We start from the raw sequence: 23,722 nt of genomic DNA, 5'->3' as shown, positions 1-23,722 counted from the left end.
TCAATTTTTGTTGGCAGGCTTGGGCTTTCTATTTCAATGTTATGATGCATATTTTAAAAATGCGAAAAATCTATTGTAATATGTTTGAAATGTTAAATCTGTAACAACCTATGGGGGAGTTTTTTCCTGAGTATCTTGACAGAAAAACATAAATACTCAAGACTGGTGATTATGATAATAACTGTAATGTTGCCTCATTTTACAAACCTTTTTAAGGCTTGTATTTTCAGCCGACCGGCTTCTTTATGAAGGTTATTTTGCCACTTTGTGTCCTTACCCTCTCTGTGCCATCTAATAAGGCAGAAATGCCATTTAAATGTCAGTTACACATTAAAATAAAAGAAAACTAAATTAATTATTCATTAGTATACAATGACATGATGGGAGCGAGCAGCTAAATATGTTGACCTTATGCATCCCCATTATAGTACTGTTATAGTCTTTACACTCTAACCTGCAGAGCCTGTTGCCGAGGAGAAGAAAAATGAGAGGAAAGCATGCTGGTAAACAAGTGTAGAAACTGGAAGGAAAAAAAGACTCACCGATGCATTCTTGTCTTTACACTTAAGGCGTTTTTTTTTTTCTTCCTTTTATCTCCCGTGTCAAACCATATGGATCTTCTTAGTGTTTTCCCTACTTTCCAAGGTTCATAATGCTCTCAGTTATATCTCCCAGGAAGTTCTGTAGTCTTTGTGGCTGCCTCCTGATGACGCTGCCAAGAACTTCCCCTGTTCCGTGGGTAGTTTTACTTCTCTGGAGAGGAACCTCAAAGCAAGAGGAACCTCTGAGTTTTTTTCTGTGATCTCCGAAGGCCTCTTGGGCAATTGCTGATTTATGCTACAGCTCAGATTGCGAGGCTCGTGTATGATGTGACGTGACGAGGAGCAAATTAGGTGAAGATGCCTGCCATGTGGTACTGTTGAGTGTCTTTGACTGGTTCTCTGGAGGCCTCCCTGGCTACTGTTGCTATACTCCTGCCTCTAAGGCAAATGGAAGATGGTGAAAGTGAGCTGTCTACTGGGTAGATCGAAGCACCAGGCTGGCGTCTGTGTGTTACCTGCTGAGCCGATTGAAGCACCAGGCTTGTGAATGCTGTGGCTGAACAGTTCCCTTGTGTTTCCTTGACTGAGTGTCAAGAAGCTGTGTCTGCTGAGGTATATAGTTGCCCGTCGGATACAGAATAAAATGACCCTTCTCCTTCCAGTAATAACTTGCTTGATGTTCAGGCTACACGTATGGATCAGTACAATTTAGGCAGTGAGCAGGTCTGAACTGGCAGGTGGTAAGAGGTCAAAGGTCATTGCTGGTCGTCACGGTTGCAGTGAGGAGAACTTGAGAGGCAATACAGGTTGTCACGGTAACAGCAGTGAGAGGTCACAGGTGTATTTTCGCTCTGTGTTCCAGTCACTGGGTTGGCTGTTCGGTGGAGGAGGTAGGCAATGGGAGAAAATCCCTGAGGTAAATGGAGAAATGTTGCACGAAGAAAATAAAAGGAACAACTGCTAACTGATAAGAAATTCCTGTTTATTTTTTTCCTTTTCTATTTCTCTGGGAGGTAGAAAGCAGAAGAGGTCTCTCTGATTGGATCAGGGGATGAGGAGGAGACGGTGGGAGGTAAAATTGTTCTGTCAACCTTGAGTATGTTCCTCTGTCTTAGGTCTTTTGAAAAAGAATGCAAAGAATGCTGGTGGTTTCCCAGTGTCCATCTGAAAAACACAGTGCTTGGCTCTGCCTCTCAACATGTGCAGGTAGGTTTCTTCAGTGGCTCCACCTGTAAAAGAAAAACACAGATAGGTTAGAATACAACCACAGAACATTATCATTATTATTATTATCATTGTTGTTATGTAACTGTGCCACGAATGTCCAATGTCTGTGACTCCACTTGTGGTGTTAATGGACAAAATCTCTAGTCAAAGTCCAAAAGTTAGTGGAAAGCAATCAGCTTGGTTACTTCAGGACTTAATACATTTTCCAAACTAAAAAGTCAAATATAATTGAAATTGAAAATTGAAAATAGATACACAGAAAAACATTTCCCTGACAATTGATTTTTGCCTTTGAAAATGACCCATGTTAGCATTTTCTGAAATAGTTCCCATACCAGTACAACAACAGTATTTTTCCAGCCTCAGACAAAGTTAATGTCCATTACAAAAATGATTCACAATCTGTTATCTGATCTGCCACCACCTTATTGCAGTATGGTTAGGTTACGGTACAAAAACGACTTGGTTAAAGTGAAGGAATGAAGGTGGTCAAGAGTAAAAGAAACTCAAAACCTACAGGGATTTTGTTGACCCAAATATCTACTCTGAGAACCTCTATAAGGCCACTTTTAGACCAAAGCAACCCTATCGTTCATTGGAATGGGGTCAATCAGATGGCACAGTAGGGATGCCAATGCAGAATAAAAATCATACAGGGTTGTTCAGCAAAAACGTTGAGCCTTGTTCACGGCAAAAGGTCTACATGAGGTCCTTGTTGAATGAAAAGAAAAAAACCAATGATGTAATTTCTCTGGTAAGGACATTCTCTTGGGATGTACTTGCTGATGATTTACTCCTTCAACTCTAGTGCCCACTGGGACAGTTTGTAGCCCACTATGAAGCAGTCAACACCTTCAGGTCTGAAGCAGTGGTAACCTCTGTAAATGTTGGGTGGCCCTCTTTGTGATGCCAACAAGTTTCTACCCCAAGTAAAGCTATAAAGGATCTCAGGGTCTTGTTCATGAGTGAGGGGAAGATGAAGTGTGAGACTGACAGATCAGTGAATCAGCAGTAGCTTTAATGGCAGCTTTGTATCGGACTGCCGCGGTGAAGACGGAGCTCTTCAAGAGAATTGACGGCAGTTACAAATGAATTTACTTGACAGGGTGATGAGTTCTGGAAGAAGAACGGCTCCTTCACATTGAAAGTCAGTTAAGGTGGTTTGGGTGTGTAATTTGGATACCTCTGGGACGGAAAGATATTCCAGGCATGTCTAAATGGGAGGATATCCTGGGGCAGACTCTGAACACACTGGAGGGATTATAGGGAAGTATAGTGTGAAGGGTGTCTGAGCTACTTTGCTTAGTTTGATACCATTGCAACCAAGCCTGAGATAAGCATCAGGAAACGTATAGATGGAAGCGTTTGAAAAAAGAACAGAAACACTTTATAGTCTCCGTAGGGAAATGTGTCTTGGACATCAAAGCTTGCAGCATCAAGGCTGGCCCCTAAAAACAGCAACGCAAGACGGAGGCTTCATATAGTTATCGTCCTAGAATAAGAATAACTCCCTGACAGATAAAACACCAGGTGAATAAGCTCTGTGATATGAACCTATTTGTTTTTTTATGCATTAGTCTTGTAATGAACTGGAACCCGGTTCATGTTGGGACACGAAGTAACCCTGAAAAAGCATGTAAAGAGATTGGATGGAAGGAAAGCAGTCTTCTTTTTTCATATTCTTAGGAAAAGAGGAGCTGAGATTTGTTCTTTGTTTTTTGTCATGTAGACTGATTGAACACATTTCCAAAAATAACATCACCATCAAGAAGATGCTGAAAGAGCATTATGAGTACCTAGTGTTTGTACTGCTAAAATACTCCAAATCATAGTTTGAAGAACATCTGTCGAGCTGTGACTCTAAAAAACAATGATTGTAATTAAACGCATACTGATGAAAGATTTCTTTTACTGGCGTATACTAGTGTTTATGCACAAGAGCCTCGATTAATGTATGGGAGAGACAAATTAAGCAATGTGCAATAACAAGATTGTTTTAGATTTCATTCAGCAATAACAAATCACACAGTACTTGTTCAGTATGCAAAGCAGCTACTGGGTGGAAAATCTATTGTTGGCAATCCACATTTGAATGCACACAATGTACAGACACGTTCACACACACAGACACACACACACACACACACACACACACACACACACACACACACACACATTCCCTGTTAATCTTCTTCCATCTGTGCAAGCTGCTCTTGGGTTGGGTCTCTGTCACACACACGTTTTTTGTGCAAGTCTCTTTCTTATATGGGCAAACTCGAGTTATGTTCATGATGAAGACAGACACACACACACACACACACACATACACACACACACACACACACACACACACGGAGGCAAACATGAGAGTAAAGGCTGTAGGAATATTCTATATGATGAGATAGACACCCTACTTTTTTAACTGAATACAAAGCTGAGCCCAAATCACTCGTAACCCATTTGGCATCACTTGTGGATACATAAATAGTGAAAAGGCATATAGATAAACGCCTCCACTCATAAAAATGCCACCCACATAGAAGTAAATACACACCAACACAAAGCTCAGGGTGTGAATTCTCTTATTGTCAAGGTTCACACATACACACACCTTTCCTCTTTTCACTTCTAATTTTTGATAATATAACAACGAGAGGCAGCGCGCTACTTGTCTCATCTCCCCCAACTAACACGCTAACACATTTATTTGCCTCCCAGGCAAACAAACCTCAGCAGAGGGGCTAATTAACTGGCAGCAGGAAACGCCAAATGAAAGAGACATCAAGATTAATCTTATGAGGGAAGATAGAAGGAGAGGGAGAGGGAGAGGGAGAGAGAGAGGGAGAGAGAGAGAGAGAGAGAGAGAGAGAGAGAGAGAGAGAGAGAGAGAGAGAGAGAGAGAGAGAGAGAGAGAGAGAGAGAGAGAGAGAGAGAGAGAGAGAGGATGAGAAGAAAGAGCCTTTTCGTACAATATGCATCATTCTGTAAGAAGGGGATAAAAATGACTTCCATCCCCCCATCAGCTACACAGTGACAGAAGCACAGAGTGAGCTGCTATCAGTGCTCTACCAGAAGCACTGTACAAGTGTCAGGATGTAAAAGAAACTCTGAGTAGATGGCTGGTTGCCTGCCAAATTGGCTGTGAAAGTGGAAGAAAAAAAACAACATTGCAGTCACCAAAATTGACAACTATTTGGCTGTCAAAATGAAGAAAACCAGAATAATAAATGACAGGGTGACCTGGTGGCTCTGTGCTCTTCTGGACCTGAATTCACTGCCTTTAAAGCACAACCACTTCCATTTCTTTTCAAATATTTCTTTTCATTCATGGATACGGTTGACCGTTCACAATATGTCTCCAACTGTTAACACTCCCATGAAAGATGCCAAACCGACAATTAATTGATCCCACTGAAAACTATTATCTGTGAAGCCTGGTTTATCTTAATCCACTGTGTCGTAGAGCTCTATTGTTGTCCAGAATATTAAAACAGACACATTGTTGCACTGGGTGAACATGGGCACAAGGGGTAGATAGATAGAAGAAATGAAATCCAACATCACATATATGATGATATCACACATTCTCAGTAAGAAAAAATTCAAAAACCAAAGAACTGCATAGTACTGATGTATAAATCCATTACATCTATAAAAGAGTCTTGATCATTGACTTCCAACACTGGGCACAATGGCCTAGTACAGGTTGATATACAGTATTAAAAGTACAGTATAGTTACTGTACTGTAATGTAATACAATCCAATGTAATGTAACACAATACAGTACAATGTAGTGTAATGCAAGGTGACGTAACACAACGTAATGTAACATTATGATACAATGTATAACGTAACATAAGACAATACAATACAACATAATAACTTTATATAACTATATATTGTCATATAGTCCACCTTTATGGAGTTTAGGGTCTTTCTACTGTAAATACTCATTAATGTGTATTAATGTGAGACTGAAAATAGTCATCACTAATGCACTGTTGACTCTTCAGTAAATTACTTAGGTGCCGCAACAGTTAGTTATTTGATTCATTAATTCATGACAGAAAATGAATTGCCGTCATCTCTTTCAAAATGTCCATATATTTAATACAGTCTACAAAAATAATGAATAAAACCTACTACTTAATATAAGACCTTTTTTCCCATGGGAGGAAACACATTCTTCAAACTGGTCTTTGCATGAATAGAGTAGATTAGAGCAGCAACGGAAAAAAATGTACAAGATGTTAAAAAAAAAAAAAGGGTGGGGGATGGGGCGGTAAAAATAAACAGTGAATGATTTCATGATTCCATCTATTGTAGCAGTTGCAGCTGTAGTACTACTGCTGATAATAATCATTTATCTAACATTATGCTACTTTAATCTATAAAGAAAAACAAGTTAGCCGACATAGCTTGAGGGAGATGTTAATAACTGTCCTCTAATCAGACCAATATGATGGAATTTTCATGTTTGACAGCAGATTCAAACCATGATGATTGCCAGTCTGCTACTCTACCAGCCAGCTACTGTGACCTGATGCTCATATCACACTAAATTTGCATCCTTTAACAGAGAGAAGCGCCGAAATGGATTAAACAAAAAGAGTCACACGTGTGCACACACATGAATATGCAACGTGCAGTCAGAGAATGTGCACGTAGACATATGTACGCGTGCATGTATGTACATCTGAATTGTTGAGTTGAAGTAATGACATGCAGACGCACATACATACACACATGTGGGACTTTTAGTAAATAATCACGAGTGTATGTGTGTGTGTGTGTGTGTGTGTGTGTGTCTTGTCCTCCGTGACCCTTTCCACCCCCCATGGTGTGTGTGTGTGTGTGTGTTTGTGTGTGTGTGAGTGTGTGTATTTGTAGTCTTGAGGCTCTATCTCACTATTTGGCAGCAGGTGGAGATGAGGTCATAGGGTATTCTATCTGCTGCTATCCTGTTGTTTTTTGGACTCTTTCCTTCTGTGACTTATGGATGTGGGTGCATCTGGAGCCTAGAAACACCCTCCAACCCACCTACACACACACACACACACACACACACACACACACAATGTGTAGCAACAACTGTGGGTACTGAGCCAAGAGTGTGTGTTTGTGTGTGAGTGTGTGTGTGGGTGTGTGACCCTCTTTCTTCTGAGGCAGTGAGGAGAATATGGATGCAAATCAACTCCGCACCAATCAGACCAGGCTAAATAAAGTGTTTTTCAGCAGCTTTTACTAAGACAAGAAGAGATAAGAGCGTAATCTGTAAATATAATTGAAAATGTCTTTTCCCTGCTTTGAAGCTCCACTTTGCATCTGTGCTTTTTTAATTTAGTAAGCAGCTGGGCTGTAAAATTGGGATCATATGCTTATTAGTCAAAGAGCTGTGATGACAGAGCAGTGTATTCGCTGAGGTTATACAGTACATGTGAAACTATAGGGATGACAGATGAGAGGAGAGTCCATATAACTGGTTGAACAATATGTTCTATAGTGTGATAGCAGTTCACCGTCTCAACAGGTTGATAACATCCCTGAATTATTCTCACGTTGCGCTGGGTGTGGTGTTCTCGACATAGGTGTGTAATGAACACTTGTACAGACAGAGAGAAAAACGAATCCAGGTTGTGTTTACTGCCAATTAGCAAATGTCAGCTGAAGTACTTCCCCTAATAGTGGCGAGTAGTCAATTAAAAGCCTTGTCTCTAATAATGGCCTAGTGCCTGTGGTATAACGTGCATGCTAGTTAAATAGTATTTATCTGGATTTAACTCAGGCTATATAAGTACATGCAGAACCCTCCAAAGTAGGCTACATTTCCACCACTTTAGTTTAATAAATTCAACACTATACATGCTATTTTTACTTAAAGTTGACCCACACATAGAGGAGAGGGGGACGTTGAAGATGCAATATTGTTTGAATTAGGCCTGTCCCGATAACTACTTCTGTTGGGTGACATATTGTCCCAGAAAAAATAATCATAAACTATAATTTTATCATTTGATGCCGTTAGCTTCTGCAGTCTCCACTCTGGAAGTGCACAGTGAGGAATGGAGGACGCTATTGCCTAGCCAATGTGACATGAATAGCCTCTTAGCTGCTAATGTGATGTATGGCAATATTGAGGTAAAAAATAATTAAGGTTAAGTCCATGCATCGTATGATAAGTCGATATATAGACATGATGTTCATAGTTATGTTATTGTACGCCATTTTTTAAGTCAAAATGTAATTATTGTGACAGTCATAGTTTAACTATTTTAATATGAGCATTCATCCATGAGCATGTTATGTGTAAAGTGCATTACTATAATAACACAATGATAGTATTGTGATTATAAATATTTTAAAAAATCAAAATTCAAAACAGAGCAAATGGAAGCAGATCGGAAAATGAGTAGGCACAAAGGATTAGAAATAAAAGCCTCACGATATAAGCCTGCTTCCAATAAAGGCCTGTAATCCTCTGCATTAGGGTAAATAAAGGTCCTGGACACTATTAGAGGAAATACAAGGAGATTTCCAGCTAAAATATAAGCAAATGTACATATCAAACAGAGGGAATTAGAAATAAAGGCCTCTAGTCTCGAAAAGCCTGCTTCCAATAAAGGCCTGGTACCCCAGTTGAGATAAATGGAGGCCCAGGACACTTTTAAAGGAGAATATGGTGAAATGGTTAACATGATAAAATGTACACCAGTTAAATTTAAACGTGTTACACTGACAAAAATTATAATCTTACTGTCAAGGTATAACATAAACACATGCAATGATGCTATATGACAAATACAAATATACTATCTAAGGTAAATAAGGTAGAAGATGGACAGATTTTGTAACAAGGAAGAAAGGGAATAAGAAAAACTGATGCTCCTCATCAAGTAAAGATGTTGGATGATGGTAATTTGTCACAACAAGAAAAAGTACATTTTCATAATTACCCTTAGAGTGAACTCAGTGCTCCAGGGATTACGTTTGTCATGGAGTCTTGTCTGATGTGTATACTACTTCCTTTCTCTACTGATTATTAACCTGGACTGGACACATCTGTCTTATTGTGATAATCTCTTTCAGTGTGAACCACTGCAGAAAAAACACACCTGTGTCTTAGGTATATATTTATAAATCACTGATTCCCACAAGTCTTCATTATGTGGGAAATGACGAGTCATGAATCCATTTTAATAAGGCTTGAGCTCACAGCTATTCAAGTCAGAAATGATGACTCATTTGGACGCTGAAGCTTCATGTACAGTAAGCTTCAGATCAACTTTTAAATACATTTTTTCACAGGAGGAGGAGGACTGTGGATTTTGCTTTGTTTTTCCTTGTTGCTGTCACCAAGTGCCACTCATGGGGTCTCTTAAAATTAAAAGGAGTACAGTCCAGACCTGCTCTACCTGATCTAGTGTCTTGAGATAACTTGTGATTTGATTTGGCCCTATATAAATAAAGATTTATTGATTGATTGAAGAAAAGTTCTAATGTTCAGTATGAACAGGAGGAATGATTAGAGCAAGAACAGGTTTCAATGTTCATTTGGGCTCCTGATTGTTGTTTTAAGACAGACTTGAACAATTGTGAACACATCCTTTAACATTCCATTCATGTCAAACATGTTAAGTGTTCATTAAAACTAAGTATGTGCAATATGACACATTGTGTACAAAGCAGGAAATTGCTATGCAGGTTTTGACACATGAGTAGTTTGAGCTTCGTTAGACTAGATGGTATGAATGTACTGATGGGAAGAAAGCAAGTATGTTTCAATGATAAGAACAGAAAGCTGATCTACTGGTAAGTGTGGACTACAAACAGTACAATGTGTCTGTTCATCAGTCCAAGTGGGATAAGGAGCAACGAGTTCAGCTGCAGTCACACTATAGCTGGAATTTGAATGTTATGGTTATGTCAAAAAAGAGTCTGGAAAACCACCTCCAGGGTAACTTTTAAAGAGTTTGTGTTGTTTTGCTTTTGGAGTGTGAAGCATAATTGGAAATCGTAGTTTTAGTGTTTTTTCACGCTTGGCTGATTCCACAACAGCAGCCTTTGAAGCGAGCACCTCCACCTCACCTACACAATGAAATAACAGCCAATTAAATAGAAATGTCTTGTCCCTTGAGTAAACACATATCATGAACTCTGATAAGGGTTACTAATGTTTTTAATTTATTCAAAGTGCAAAACCTGAGGGAAACTGCAGAGGTGGGTAATAATTCTCCGTGGCTGGGCTACGTGGATTAATTAGTGGTAGTGATTAATGCAAGAAATCCATCAATTTCTTGTTTAACGTTAAATTAGATATGCACAAATCCACGATCGGCGCCCGATACCGAGGTCTGGATCGGATCCGTCCCAAAGTCTACATTAAATTAAAGCAAATCATGTCAAGTTATACAATAATGTTTCCATTGTTGTGGTATTTCAATGGTCATGGTAAAATATATTCTCTATTTAGATGTATTGGTATGACCGCACTGTAGCAGATAGACTGAAAATATAGGCTAACACGTGAGGAGTCAAACAAAAGACAGGTGACAGTATGCAAATAATAAAGACAGGTTGGATTACGGACATGAAGGATGAGAGACTGGGGGTGGAGTGGTGGTGGGTGCGTTCAACAGGTGCCTCCAGTTAAATGATGAGGACAGGTTTGACACTGTGCCAGATGAGCACGCCTGGAGGAGTTTCAGGGGCAACAAAGCTACATCATGCCAAAAAAAAACAAAAAAAAAATCAGTTATATGCAAATTTTAATATAACCATTTTTTTTTTAAAAAACTGGTTTTATTACAATGAGTAAAAGAAGCTCGACTGTAAAGAAACTGTTGTTCCTCATGGCTCAATGGTATGTGGGAAAACCAACACAGAGAAAACATGATGACCTGTCAGCATCACTGAATGTGCCACTGAGATAGAAAAATGATTTATTGCTGCATGAAAAAATATGCAAACAAAACAAAATATACATTAAGTGATGACAGTAACATGAACTACGATACAATAAATTCCACTTTCTAATAAGGAGCTATTGGGGTGCTTATAAGTTGTATCTAATAAATGTATTAATGGTTAATACATCATTAACTTCTGCTTTATAGATCAGTAGAGCTGGGTATCAGTACTCAGTACCAAGTAGTATCAAAACGTCTCCCGTCAAACGATCCTTTTTGCACCCAGAGCTAGAACATTTGTACGGACACAGCCAGTCAACACATGTGAGTGCTCCATGTGATTGCATTTAGCTAGATATTTTTCTCTGATGTTGGTGGAGACCAAAACAGAGCTAAAAGGAGATTGAAGCTGTTAAGGCAGGTTCAAGGTTCATCACTGGATTATGTATTTAAACATTTAGTCCAACTTGTACGATGTAAAGGAAAAGTTCACACTCTGTCTGGTGTCCAAAATCCCAGATGTCTGCCCCGTGCTTTAACAGTGTGAAAATACTGCGTAGTAATATAGTGTTTATTAGCAGTTTGTCTTATTTATGTCTCATTAAATCAGTCATATAGCACTGTCCAACATCTATCCGTGGACATGATGCTATGCTGTTTGTATGCACGAAATACAGCAAAATGTGTTTTTATCAAGTGGTATTCAATGGCTAACCTGGCAAGAACTGGTTTTCTGACTTTTAAACTGGAACAATTCAAACTCAGGTGTGATGTCATTCCCAGCTCTGACTTCCAACTTGGAATGCAGCAGCATTTCTCCTGTTCATACTGACCATTAGAATATCCTTTCATAATGCACTTACAACGTAATTGATGGGGAACAATATCAACCAAGTCCTCGTTTTGAGCTAGAATGTGTCTAAAAGTAGGTGTGAAACTTGAGGCTTCAGCTGTCTGAGTTAGTCTACTAAAGTGACTATCTTCCACAGTTACAGTCTTTACCGTACACAATTCCGTCTTTGTGTCTGGATGGACAGTGTTTTCCTGTTCAGCTGCAGTGGAGGGGTCATGACAAATAGATGGAATTTGGCACTAAAAAGACTAACTGAAAGATATTGACTTGACTAATGTGGATGACTGAAGCTTTTAAATACATTTTTGCTCAAAAGCAGGACTGTATACTGTGCCCCCCATCATGTATAATGAATGTACAGAATGATTACAGCCAAAGAAATGTGAGTCCATCCTTTAAAATGTACAAATGTAAAAAGCCTTTATTAACACATTAGGGAGTTTTACAACCTGCCAAAGGTTCTTTTTAGAATAATGTGTGCCTGACATTTTTTTCCATTCAAAAACGTGTAATTATTGTATTCAAATCCTTCTCCTTCATTAAAAATTCAAAAATCTATGAATATGCAAATATATTTAATTAAGTGTTTAATTAAATTCAAAAGATGTCTGCTACATCACTGTAAACTACATTCTCAGTGTTTGTGCACTAGAAGCTTCAAGTTTCCACATCACACTTGTGATGTAAATGTGAGTTGAATACTGGACCGGGATTGGCTTCAATCAATGTGTGATGTCACCAATCATGTTTGTAGGCCCACCTTTTAAAAATCACATTTCCAATAAGCAAACCACATTTTTGAGTGGAGGAAGACTTCAAGTAATCCACTTCAGTGTTCTACATAATTAGTGGCATGATGTCCTTGTTTTATTAAGCACCATGTTGTCAGAGGGGTATTAGCTCATTTATCCATCTGTCAGTTTCCTGGAACAGAATGTGACTTTTATTTGGATCTCATTCACTGTTGTTCATTGTATAGCCTACTCAGTGAGCGCATAGGCACACATGCATATGGATGTGCATGTGTTGGGAGTTTTTAGACGGGATTACGTTAAAATATGTCAGTTTCTATAACATACTATGAAATATCCTGTTTATACCATGTAGACATAATCATGCACTTTGTAGCTTTGTGCAACTTTGAACCCAATTACTTCTTCTACAATAACAAATCTCTCTCTCTCTCTGAAACACTCCGGGTGTCTGTGTCATAGATGAGTGTCAGAATGAGCAGGGTGAAGTGGCTGCAGACGGACAGATAGCAGGTCCCGTGTTTTTCACACAGCACAGAGCTTCCTATATCAACGCCTATATGACCTCAGGGAATGGTTATACAAGCAGGCCACATGAGGACACACAGATATGTGCGGTGTGAGGACACACACACACACACACACACACACACACACACACACACACACACACACGCACACACACACACACACACACGGCTTGGATGGATAGGAAAGTGGACAAAGAAATGAGGACATGCACTCATGCCAAAGCGACACACAGACGCTATTATGCACATGCATGAGTATATGCACATGCACATGGTACTAGTGTATGGGTGGGGACATGCTGAGATTATACTGTGTAGTATCCTCCCCCAACTATCTCACACACACGCACACACACACATACATACACACACATACATACACACACACACACACACACACATACACACACATACACACACGCCAGACTGAAAGCACAGTGTGGGTGACCTTGAATGCCATAAGCTTTGCCAGCAGCTGAGCCCAGACCAGAAGAGTAAGGTGGGCAGGGGGAGGCAGCAGCATGGCAGAAGGATGACAGAAGAGGACGGGGGGCACACGGGAAAGACATATCTTTCAGAGAGAAAAAAAAAAGAGAGAGAGAGAGGATGAAGTGAGGTGAGAAAGCAGATGAAGAAGAAATTCAGCAGGAAGTTGAAAAAGACGAAAGAAAGAAGGAGGAGAAAGGAAGGAAAAGAGGATGAGCAGGAAGAGCGTGGAGGTGTGAAGAGCTATGTATATGGATTAGCTGGAGACGTCTTCCTATGGTTGCATAGCAACCATATGAAAGTCATGACAACTAAACCCTGTGCATTCTGCCAAAAAAGGGAAGAAAAAGAAATTACCACTCTGCTTTTGAAGCATTCAAGAAGCTGAACAACCCCCCATTTGTGCAACACACACACACACACACACACACACACACACACACACACACACACACACACACACACACACACACACGTACACACACACACACACACACACACACACATTCCTCCATATATCAACCTACGCACACACACAAATCCTACACAGCTTTCAGATCCAGAGAGGATGTGGCTAAGGAGTGACAACTGAGGAACAGAGGAACACTTAAGGGGCAGGCAGATGAAACCATGACAGATGGAGGAGAGGATGGCAGCAGGCAGAAAGTTAGAAAACGAAAAAAGCAGTGGATGGAAAAAAAGAAAGAAAGCTAAAAGGTTGTCGTGCAGGAAAATTTCGTCTCTATTACAGATGTCACGACATTCATTGAAGCACTGGCCGCCGTGTTAGCACAGTGATATCACAGCGGTAAACGGGGGCTTAAGTGTGGGCTGCACTTGATGACTATAGACCAGACATCACTAGCTGGTGGACCTCAGTGTGGGTCCACACCCAAAAACATCATCCTATCCTGACATTGAAGAGCACCAATACTCCAGCTGATACGCCAAGACATTTCCGTCACGGCATCAGCACCACTCAAACGAGCCAAACTAAATGGATTGTTGACGGTTAGAGAAATGTGGGGAAAGTGACAAAATATGACCTGCTCCAGAGTTAGGAAAGTAGACTGTACTTGAAATATTAACCTTCAGCTCATTGTGCTAGGAAAGGAAATAGAAAATATTTTAAAGAGAGAGATAGAGAGACTGCTCTACACTCTTCACACCTTTTCTACTTTTCACTTGAGGTAAAGGCCTTAAGTCCATTGTGCCTGTTATTTTACTTGGAATGTAAAGAAAAGAGCTGTCATATTTTTCTATTTGAAATCATTTTGATCTGTCTTCTTTTACATGTAATGTAGTCCTTATGTTTATTGTGCTGGGACTAACTTTATTTATGTAAAGGCAGCTATTTGTTTTAAATGTGTTTGCCATTATGTGTATGTATGTTAAAAATGTTGAAAATTGACAAATATTTGCACGTCAAAATACAGCATGACATGAAGGGCAGAAGGCCTGTGGGACTGTGTGTATTTTTGTAGCAACAGGCCGTCAGACTAATGGGCTGTTAAAACCCACTGGGAATATTTTCATGCACTTTATGTCACTTGGCTTCATCTTCCTTGTCGCTCCTTTACCAGATATTACATCCATGAACCAGACAGAACAGAGACCTGACATGCGTGTACACCAAGAGGACATCTTCAATCATGAAGCAAATTAAGCTGGATGACTATTTGGAAGAAGACCTCAAAAGTGTTTATGAAATTCAAGCGCGAGTGTTTCACTTATTGTTTTACTCATTATTCACTTGTTCATTTTTTTAAACCTATAACAATTCTGACTCGGTCTCCACCTTTAAAACCCACTTGAAAACACAACCATTCCAACTGGTATATTATATCACCCCAGTGGGCCGACCAGAGCAACCACTGTCGGGTATTTTCTGTCTAAATATAAATGTATTAATGTGACTCAAGCAGGTCTGAGAGATGTCAGATTAATGTCTGAATCTTACAATAATGATATTCAGGTGTCACTGAAAGTATCTGAAATATCAGTACTGATGTTCTGATGGTTGTACGTCAAATTCTTTCCTTTGGTTTTATCAAGTCCCTGCAGCATCTCACAGCAGCTGAAACCATAAGTGCATCTTTAAATTGAGACTGAAGTGCACGCTGACACATTTTAATGATCATCCTTACCCAAAGTCTTATCTATCCAGATAAAATACTGTTGCATGTAAATATTGACTGAATGTTTCTGTAAAAACTAAGATACCTAATGTGTTTGCTTATATATCACTTAATATCATTTTGTCTAATTAAGCTGTCATAGGCCCATGTTAGTAGCATTAAATGTGGTGTCAAATTAAAGCATAGGTTGATAGTGAGGGTAGAATTGCATTTGATTACTAATTAGACTATGATCTTGTAAAAGGGTGTCTAACAGTGTATTAGGATCTCCTAATTGGTTTCTAATGGCAGCATAATTTAGGTGTACACAGTCTAATTAGGATATGACTGTTTGTTCACTGTCTAATGAGAACATATTTCTAGTTTTTATTTAATTTGTTACATCGTGTTAGTGTATGTAAAATAAAGTGCAACCTTTATCATTATTATTAGTAGCAGTAGTAGTATTATTGCAGCATTGAAAGTAAAGTCATTTGGTTATTAATTGGATCACTATGAGCCGGTCAACATGCCGACCATCATCAGCTGACATGTCAAACTCATTCACATCTCATTCCTGAAATAAAGATATTCAAATAAATTATAGAAATTATTATTCTTTTTAATAATTTATCTTGACTTTGGTTTTTGGCAGAGCTCTAAGAGGTCTGACTGCTTTTAGCTTCATACTTGAACCAGACAGTAGCAGCAGGAGGGCTATTAACCAAACAAAGGATGTGGCCAACAACACATGGACACACATGGGGGAAGTGCAAAATTTTCATTCGACTATTCAACCTAACCCCCTAACCCACTGATGGAAAGGGAGAAAGATGGCAATAGATAGTTAGTACTTCTCCCAATGGGTTAATGAGAATTAAGAAATGATGTAATGTTTATATATTAGGTTATCTGTATATTTGATTATGGAATGTTTTCTGTTTTGTTGCCCATGTGTGCAAATTAGATACAAATCTAACCGGCATGCATTGCACATCAACATGTTTTGTCAGGCAAGAATTTAGATTGCAAACATGGTCAGTTTATCCAAATAATGCCACTAATTGGGTGAATCCAACCGGTCATCTCAGCTGCTAGCAGCCATAGTCCTGATTATGTTCAAGCGGTAAACATGTTCTCATGCTGAGGAGAACATGATCTGATGAACTGATCTGTGTGGCTCTTTCTGTCTCTCCCGCATTTTGATATATAATATGATTCCTTTTGGAAGATAAATGTTGGTCTCCCACATGAAATCTAACAGTTGTAGCTGCCACATCAGGTTTCTGAATACAAAATGAAGCTTCATATTTTTCCAGGACAGAAGAACAGCGCTGCTTCTGTGCCTCTAAATGTATAATAATCATTAGATTGAACAGTCAGGGTTTTTATTATAGCTGCATGACAGACTGAATGACATAATGACATAATTTACTGCATCTTTCTGTCAATGAGGTTATTTTTGTGAGAAAAGTGTTAGTGGAGCTGTAGATTGAGATGATTTTATCACAGTACAGTCAGGTAGTTGTGTTGAAGTTGAGCTGCTGCTACAGAAAGAAGCAGAGGAGAGAGGGAATGCACAGGCTCTTCTCTCTACTCCAGGGATTAGTTCAAAAAGAAAATGGAGTGAATTCTTAAAAATACATCAAAATTAATCATTCACATCATACATCAGCTGAGCAGGGTGTCCCTGGTGGTGGTGCTGGACCTCGATGGGCTACCACAATTATGAAATTAAGATTTCTGGCTCCATTTCCACTAGCTGTTTCCCAATTGCCAACTGCAGCAGTCAAGGTTGCTAGGCAACAGGAGCAGTCTGACCGCTTTGTGACGCAAGGATAAGGGCGGGGATAGTTGGCGACACAGCTGGGAATCCTCCGTAGATCAGATAGTCTTTGCGGTCTACGAAGGTCACGTGTTAATAGACCATGTCCTTCCAAGGATTCGGTTGCTGAATTGAGACAGCGAAAGAGACTGTATCTGGAATACTCTCCATGCGCCACCACTTGGTTACTGGTGTACAATGCAGCTATTCCTAGGTAAGTTATTTCACCCTCCTTTGCTGCCTGCTTCACTTCGCACCTATTACCGATCACCAATCGAATAAGCAAGTCATTTGGGTTGGTATGGTGTAGGTCAGCCCTCTGCAGGCAAATCAACACAATGGTGAAACTTTTTTTTTTGATGGAATGCCAGTGGATGACCTTTCATAACTGGATGCTGACACAACAGTTATCAACTACACTGAAAATGTTAAAAAATGAGGAACACATAAATTGAGAGGCAAAATCAAAGTGGTACAATTTTTGGTCGTCATTTCCAAACACTGAGAAACGTCTGCCAACAGCGTATTGAGAGCTTTGGCAATCAAAGACAACCCACGTCAATACTCACATTCTTAGAAAATGGCATTCAATGATGCAGAATACACTGGCTGATTCCGCTCTGTAAACTTGGTTTACTTTTAACCAAAGAGTGTGGAATAGTGCTACAAATAACCAGGCATTCATCACACAATCCGTCTAAAAAATTGATACTGTATTGTCTGACTTTCTACAACCCTTTTTATAAGAACATTGAGTAATCACGGCACTCCAGTAACAGCAGCATTTAAGGAATGACGAGATTTAGCACTGATATTCAAATAATGTATACTACCATTGTAATCTTCTGTGGCAGTAAATCACTACAGTGGACTTTGTTCCGTCAACCAACAGAAAACGGTGTATACTGTCTCACACTGAAGAGACCAAATAGAGAAAGCTAAACTTTTGACTCAAATCAGTTTTATTCAAATTGTTATTGAGAAGAATGGAACATTTACCTCAACAACATCAGTTCAAGGAACTGGAAATCCATTGACATGAAAACATCGTATTAAAATCGAAATTTGGTATTCTAGCACTTAAAATTGTCAACAGCAGTTCCAATTATCACACTGAGGGGAACAGTCACACTCATTAGTCTAATTACTAATTCATTAAATTGTACTCTAACAGTGCAGTGATAGCACTGCTGACATTAATTCAGTGCTATACACTGATTAGCTGGCTGTCAAAGACTTGTCCCTCCACAAAATCTTCAGCAGAATGCCACTTGTTATGTAAATGCTATCATTCCACCACCAGATCTTTGACTGATTCAGAGCAAACATTTAAAACTAAATGTATTCCTTCCCTCTCAGCAGCTGTTGAATATTTCATCATACTGAATTTTGAACTTGCATCTTATGTCAATATCTCTTCAACAGTTGCCAAGAAGGACAAAAAGCCATTCCCTTTAACCACCCACACTTTCCTAGACACTCTTGAGGAGATCGACCTGCCCTGCTCACATGTCCATTTTTCTACCTCTTGTTATGTCCACTTTGTTTCATAACCCCCACGCTCTCTGAAGAATCCCATTCAGCATCAGATCACATGCAGTGAAGCGTTTGTCTTTTCGAGAGGCCAGTGACCCACTTAGCAAGTATATACCCAGTCTTCTGTGCAGACACTTATTAGCTCCGGTCCTTTGGAATATAGACACAATCTGTTGTCCAACATTCCAGCTAACCCTACAACAGTCAGTCACAGCCCGTCATTTAGATTTACCACCTATCCAACCATGCTATTTCTATGGTGAGTTGCAATGGACTTGTACAATTTTAACAGGAAAAACTTTTCAAACACACAAAGCAGCTATTTAAACTTAACTAAACCCTTTCTCCAAACATTAACTATCCAATTATAGCTTAGCAAACGTAAAGGCACGGCAGCTCTATTGACCTCAGCCTAAGAGCTCATCATTAACTACATTAACTACATCCATTTTGTAGTATTACCACACTGTATGGAAGCTGGGATGCTGTCAAAGTTAAGGCAATGTAACGTTAGCAACTTTGCAGAAGTTTACACTACAGAGACGCTACATTACATTTGGAGAACAGGTCGATTAGTCCTCATCCTGAGACTCTTTTTTTATTGTTATGTTTTAATTGTATGAAAGCTACTGTAAGCAGTCACACAGGGATATATTTGAAGGAAACACAGTTGGACCAACTAGCTCTTTATAGCAATACGAGAACAATACTTTTCATTTCCGTGTCTACTACATGGATATTCAACTGGTGAGTCAGTCTTTTAAGCACAATATCATGTAGATACCTATCAAGACCGAACTTATGGAGCTAATGCTAGCTTACAGTAATTAGCTAGCTAGCTATAGCTGATAAAAGTATGCCAGAGACATTTGTCTTTTCATCCAGCAAAAGTGAGAGTTGCTAGTTGTAAATAAGAAGCTGCTATTGTCTGCTATCAAGGACCAATTATTTTTCAAAAATTACAAAGAATTGAGAGGTAAATCTACCATTTATATCTCTGTAAAAATGCATATGGGTTGAGTGAGAATGGAAAACTTGACACGCGTAGCAGACGCTGAGAGCAGTCCGTTGTAGGGGGTGATACATGGAACAGCGCTGATGAAATTCTGCTGCAAAAAACCAAGTTGCATAACACGTTTTATGACCAACTCCCAAAACAAGCCATGGGGAATATAGTATTGAGCCAGCCTGTGCTGGTTTTAGTGGTATTATTATTTCTGGGTCTCAACTAAGTCAACATCCCACAAGGCAAAACAAAAGTTACAAAACTCCTACAAAATATGAAAACCCACACGAGAAGGAAAATTACACCAACTTGATATTCATCACATAGCAGGATGAAAAAGACTTTGTAACATATCTAAAATTACACTAGGAGAACACAGTTTGTGTGTGTGTGTATGTGTGTGTGTGTGTGTTAGAACTTGAAAGTCAGGATATTGTATGAACCTCCCCTACAAAAAGGGGAATATGGGTCAAATTTACATATGGGTTACCTTGGCCTGAGGTACAAGAAGGAAGAATATTTGTCTAACATGTCACATGCAGGATTATGCACACAAAAAAACACAGACACACACACAGTAGTTTTTGTAGGACGCTAGAATGTTGGAGGACAGATAGCAGAACGCCTGCTGTTATCTCAATGTCTACCCTGTCAAGATTAGAACAATAGGTTTTTTTGTGGGTTGGTCTGGTTAGCTTATTTTAGTACAGCATGGATGAGGCTAAAAAACAAAAAGCTGACAATGCTACTGTCATTTACTTGCAGCTATCACAAATCCACAGACAAGACCTGTCCTCCCCCAAAAAGCCATTCAGCAGACTAGTATCATACAGAAGAAAAGACCTACCTATCCAAAACAGAGCTTAGTGTCCCTATCTTTTGTAGATGTCCACTCCTCTGTAGTACGGTTTTCCAAAGTCACTGTGGGCTTATGTTGAGCTCACATTTGTTTACATTTTGGCAAATTAAAAGTCTAAAAAAAGATTAAAAGTGTGCAGACTTAGCTCCTCTCTTCAGCCCCTGTTTACAATGTTTAGACAGATGTACACAGCGACCACTGGATTACTTTAAAACTGAAGAAAACCGAAAAAAACGTTATGGTTCTCAGGTAAGTTCTGGAGTTATACAAAGCACCATGATTTGTAAGATTTATAGACATCGCAGAGAAGATATCCCGACAAGTCTAAGTCATGCCAAATCTAAAAATAGGGTGTATCATTTGTGTGCGTTCAGATGTGAGTTATGGCTGAAAGAAGTGCAAGTTTTGACACACATCTCTCCCACCTCGCCCTACCTTCAACCCCCACATGCCTCCCTGGGGCAAGTTTGAAACCTTCTGCTCTATAGAAACAAGCACTGCTGAAATAAATTATGCCTAGAGAAGAAAATACACACATAAAACATGCTACTTATTCACCTTCCATACTGCCTTCATTTGGTGTCTACTTGTTACCCAAGCAATGCAAATAAATGTACTTTAACGAGATGCAGGCCCAGTTTCTATACGTCTTTTCTCTAATTAAAAAGTTACTCAGTGTTGTGCCTCTGAGATAATGAGCAGTAAAGGTATATAATTATCTTGAAGTTATCGTCTTAAAACTAAGTAAAACACAATCTGGACCCCCAGGATATAGTGCAGTGGTGCTGAAGCTCAAACTGTAAAGAAGTCTGTCGAAATACTGGATTCAAATCTTGTTTTTGCCTCCGGGCAAACATTCTACTGTTTGGAGCAGCGAGTAAACACCTACGAGATCACAGTTATACATTTGAAGATTCAATGCAATGCTGGATAAGAAATAAATAACATTTTAACTTTTTTGGTCTATATGATCAAATGACAGAGTAATACACATAATGCATCATGTTGTTTGGTTGCTGTAATCATCCTACAGCAGCTCCAATGTAATATATGGGGAACACAATCCACTGTCCTAAAGCAGTGTTAGGAGGCTTCAGCAGGCTGAATCTTCTGAGGTTACAGTCTTTTTTCATTCAATATTCCCTGTTTAAACATACATACAAGGCCCCGTGAGTGTTGTTTTAATAGAGGCTTGAAAAAATGTCCTTTGCTGTTCATAAACCATGAATATTACAGACTGTTTTTTAAAAACAGACATACTATAATATGTTGATACATGTAAGCTAAATTGCTCATTATTCTATAGATAACAGACACTATGTTTACTTTGAACTCATCTTTTTGCTGACTGACTCTTTGAAGAGAGAAACCCGGGAGGAGAGCTGTCAACTTGCTGTACCAGGCAACCTAGCAACTAGAAACAACATTTTATCTGATTTTCATGTAAAAGCACAGGAATGTAATTCATTTGCAGATGTTGTATACAACCATTCAGTTGAATAAAAAACAAATACATTTATATTCATGTGTTTTAATAGAGCACATTGAGCACAAAGGGCTACATGTACAATAAACAAAAACATTGAGACTAATTGGGTTTATATAGCTGATGCCGATGTAACTCAGGTCAATAATGAGTAAAATGTTAATAGTGGAAGAGGGCAGAAGCTTGTAGCTCCCGCAGTATAGCTGGAAGTCAATCAGAGTTGTATCTGTGTTACATACAAGTAGCAGAAGCAATGCATTAGTTAGATGAATGGTGCTACTGCAGGGACAAGAGCTGTGGGTTTTTCTTGAATATGCAGTGACTCTGATGGTGAGCTATTTCAATCAATGATACATTAATATCATTAGTAGCCAATTGATATTAATGATCGTGTTAAATTTTATCAGCAGGGCTCATAATTCTGCAGCAGCACTGCACCGCTGTAGAATAAATATAGGGAAAACACTGCACTCCCACTGCCCTCTTGACTTTGATTTAAACCTTAATTGAATGAATGGACAAATTCCTTGCTCTGTGCTGGTAAACAAACTGATTCAAACTGACTGTGCAGTGTTGTTTGTTTGGTTCTATACAGATTTAATGTCCAGTTAATTTATCCAAATGGTTATAGTGACCAATAAGTGAAGGGAATTTACATTGAAACTCCTGTCTCAATATTGACCTTATATTGCATCCAAATCCCCTTAGATACATGCTGAAGTGGATCTAACTATGAGAAGAAAACGTCCTTGAGGTAGTTGGGTTCAACACAGGCATCCCAGATAGCAAAATTCTTTTGGCCCATATCTGGCCCACACCTGACACATACAGCATGGAATGATGGCACTTGGGCGGTCCGCTCGTGTTTGCCAAACGTGGGCCATAACCAAGCCATCACAATGCCAGATGTCAACCAAAAACACACCAAATAAACCAGTTCGGCCAAGACTGGCCCAAATATGTTTCAACAAAGGTGGGCCAAGTATGTTTCCTTATATGTGGGCCTCTTTAGGCTCACATCCGGATTAGTCATTGCCATACTTGCCATAATACGGCCAAAGATGGGCCATATTCGTTTTGTGATATTTGGCCCAAATGTAGCATTTACTACATGGGCCAGTTTAGGTTCACGTCTGTTTTGTCCGGGCCAGAAGAATGCCTACAGTGCCGGATCATTGCCTCAAGTGGCCCACATTCGCATGCTATCTGGGATTGTGTTGATACCCTAAGTGTTATTTTTGTACGGCCATAGTTTGTTTGTTATACTTTTATGTTCTTTATGTATTTTTACCTATGTTCTAATAGATAATGCCTTTTCTACACAATCACCATGTCCCAAGTCTTCATTAAATATTATCATCAACGTAATTGCTCTTCTTTATTCTGTATCCAGAATTTTCTAATCAACTACAATAATGTTAAGCTATCATACTTGCCACAGATATATTCAGTAACAGTACACAACACTGAGCCTTTACAAAAGCTTGGATTGGCCTTCGTCCACTACCGAACAGTTACCACAAACACTATGCCTGATTTATCATTGCTGCTTTCTCTGCCTGAAAATAAACCTACTTCACAGGACTCTAACTGGGT

The 23,722-nt window shown here is 39.2% G+C and overlaps 1 long non-coding RNA gene across 1 annotated transcript in view; it reads right to left on the bottom strand.

Moving 5' to 3' along the window:
• Positions 1–1,449: 1,449 nt before the first annotated feature.
• Positions 1,450–23,722, bottom strand: part of LOC128379115 (uncharacterized) — a 41,756-nt gene continuing 19,483 nt past the window's right edge. Inside the window, exon 3 of the long non-coding RNA XR_008323385.1 lies at positions 1,450–1,771. This is a non-coding gene — a long non-coding RNA (uncharacterized LOC128379115). The remainder of the gene's footprint in view (positions 1,772–23,722) is intronic.

This window comes from Scomber japonicus, chromosome 18 (assembly GCF_027409825.1).
Source record: "Scomber japonicus isolate fScoJap1 chromosome 18, fScoJap1.pri, whole genome shotgun sequence".
Lineage (NCBI taxonomy): Eukaryota > Metazoa > Chordata > Actinopteri > Scombriformes > Scombridae > Scomber > Scomber japonicus.
This window is presented reverse-complemented; position numbering and strand designations above follow the sequence as displayed.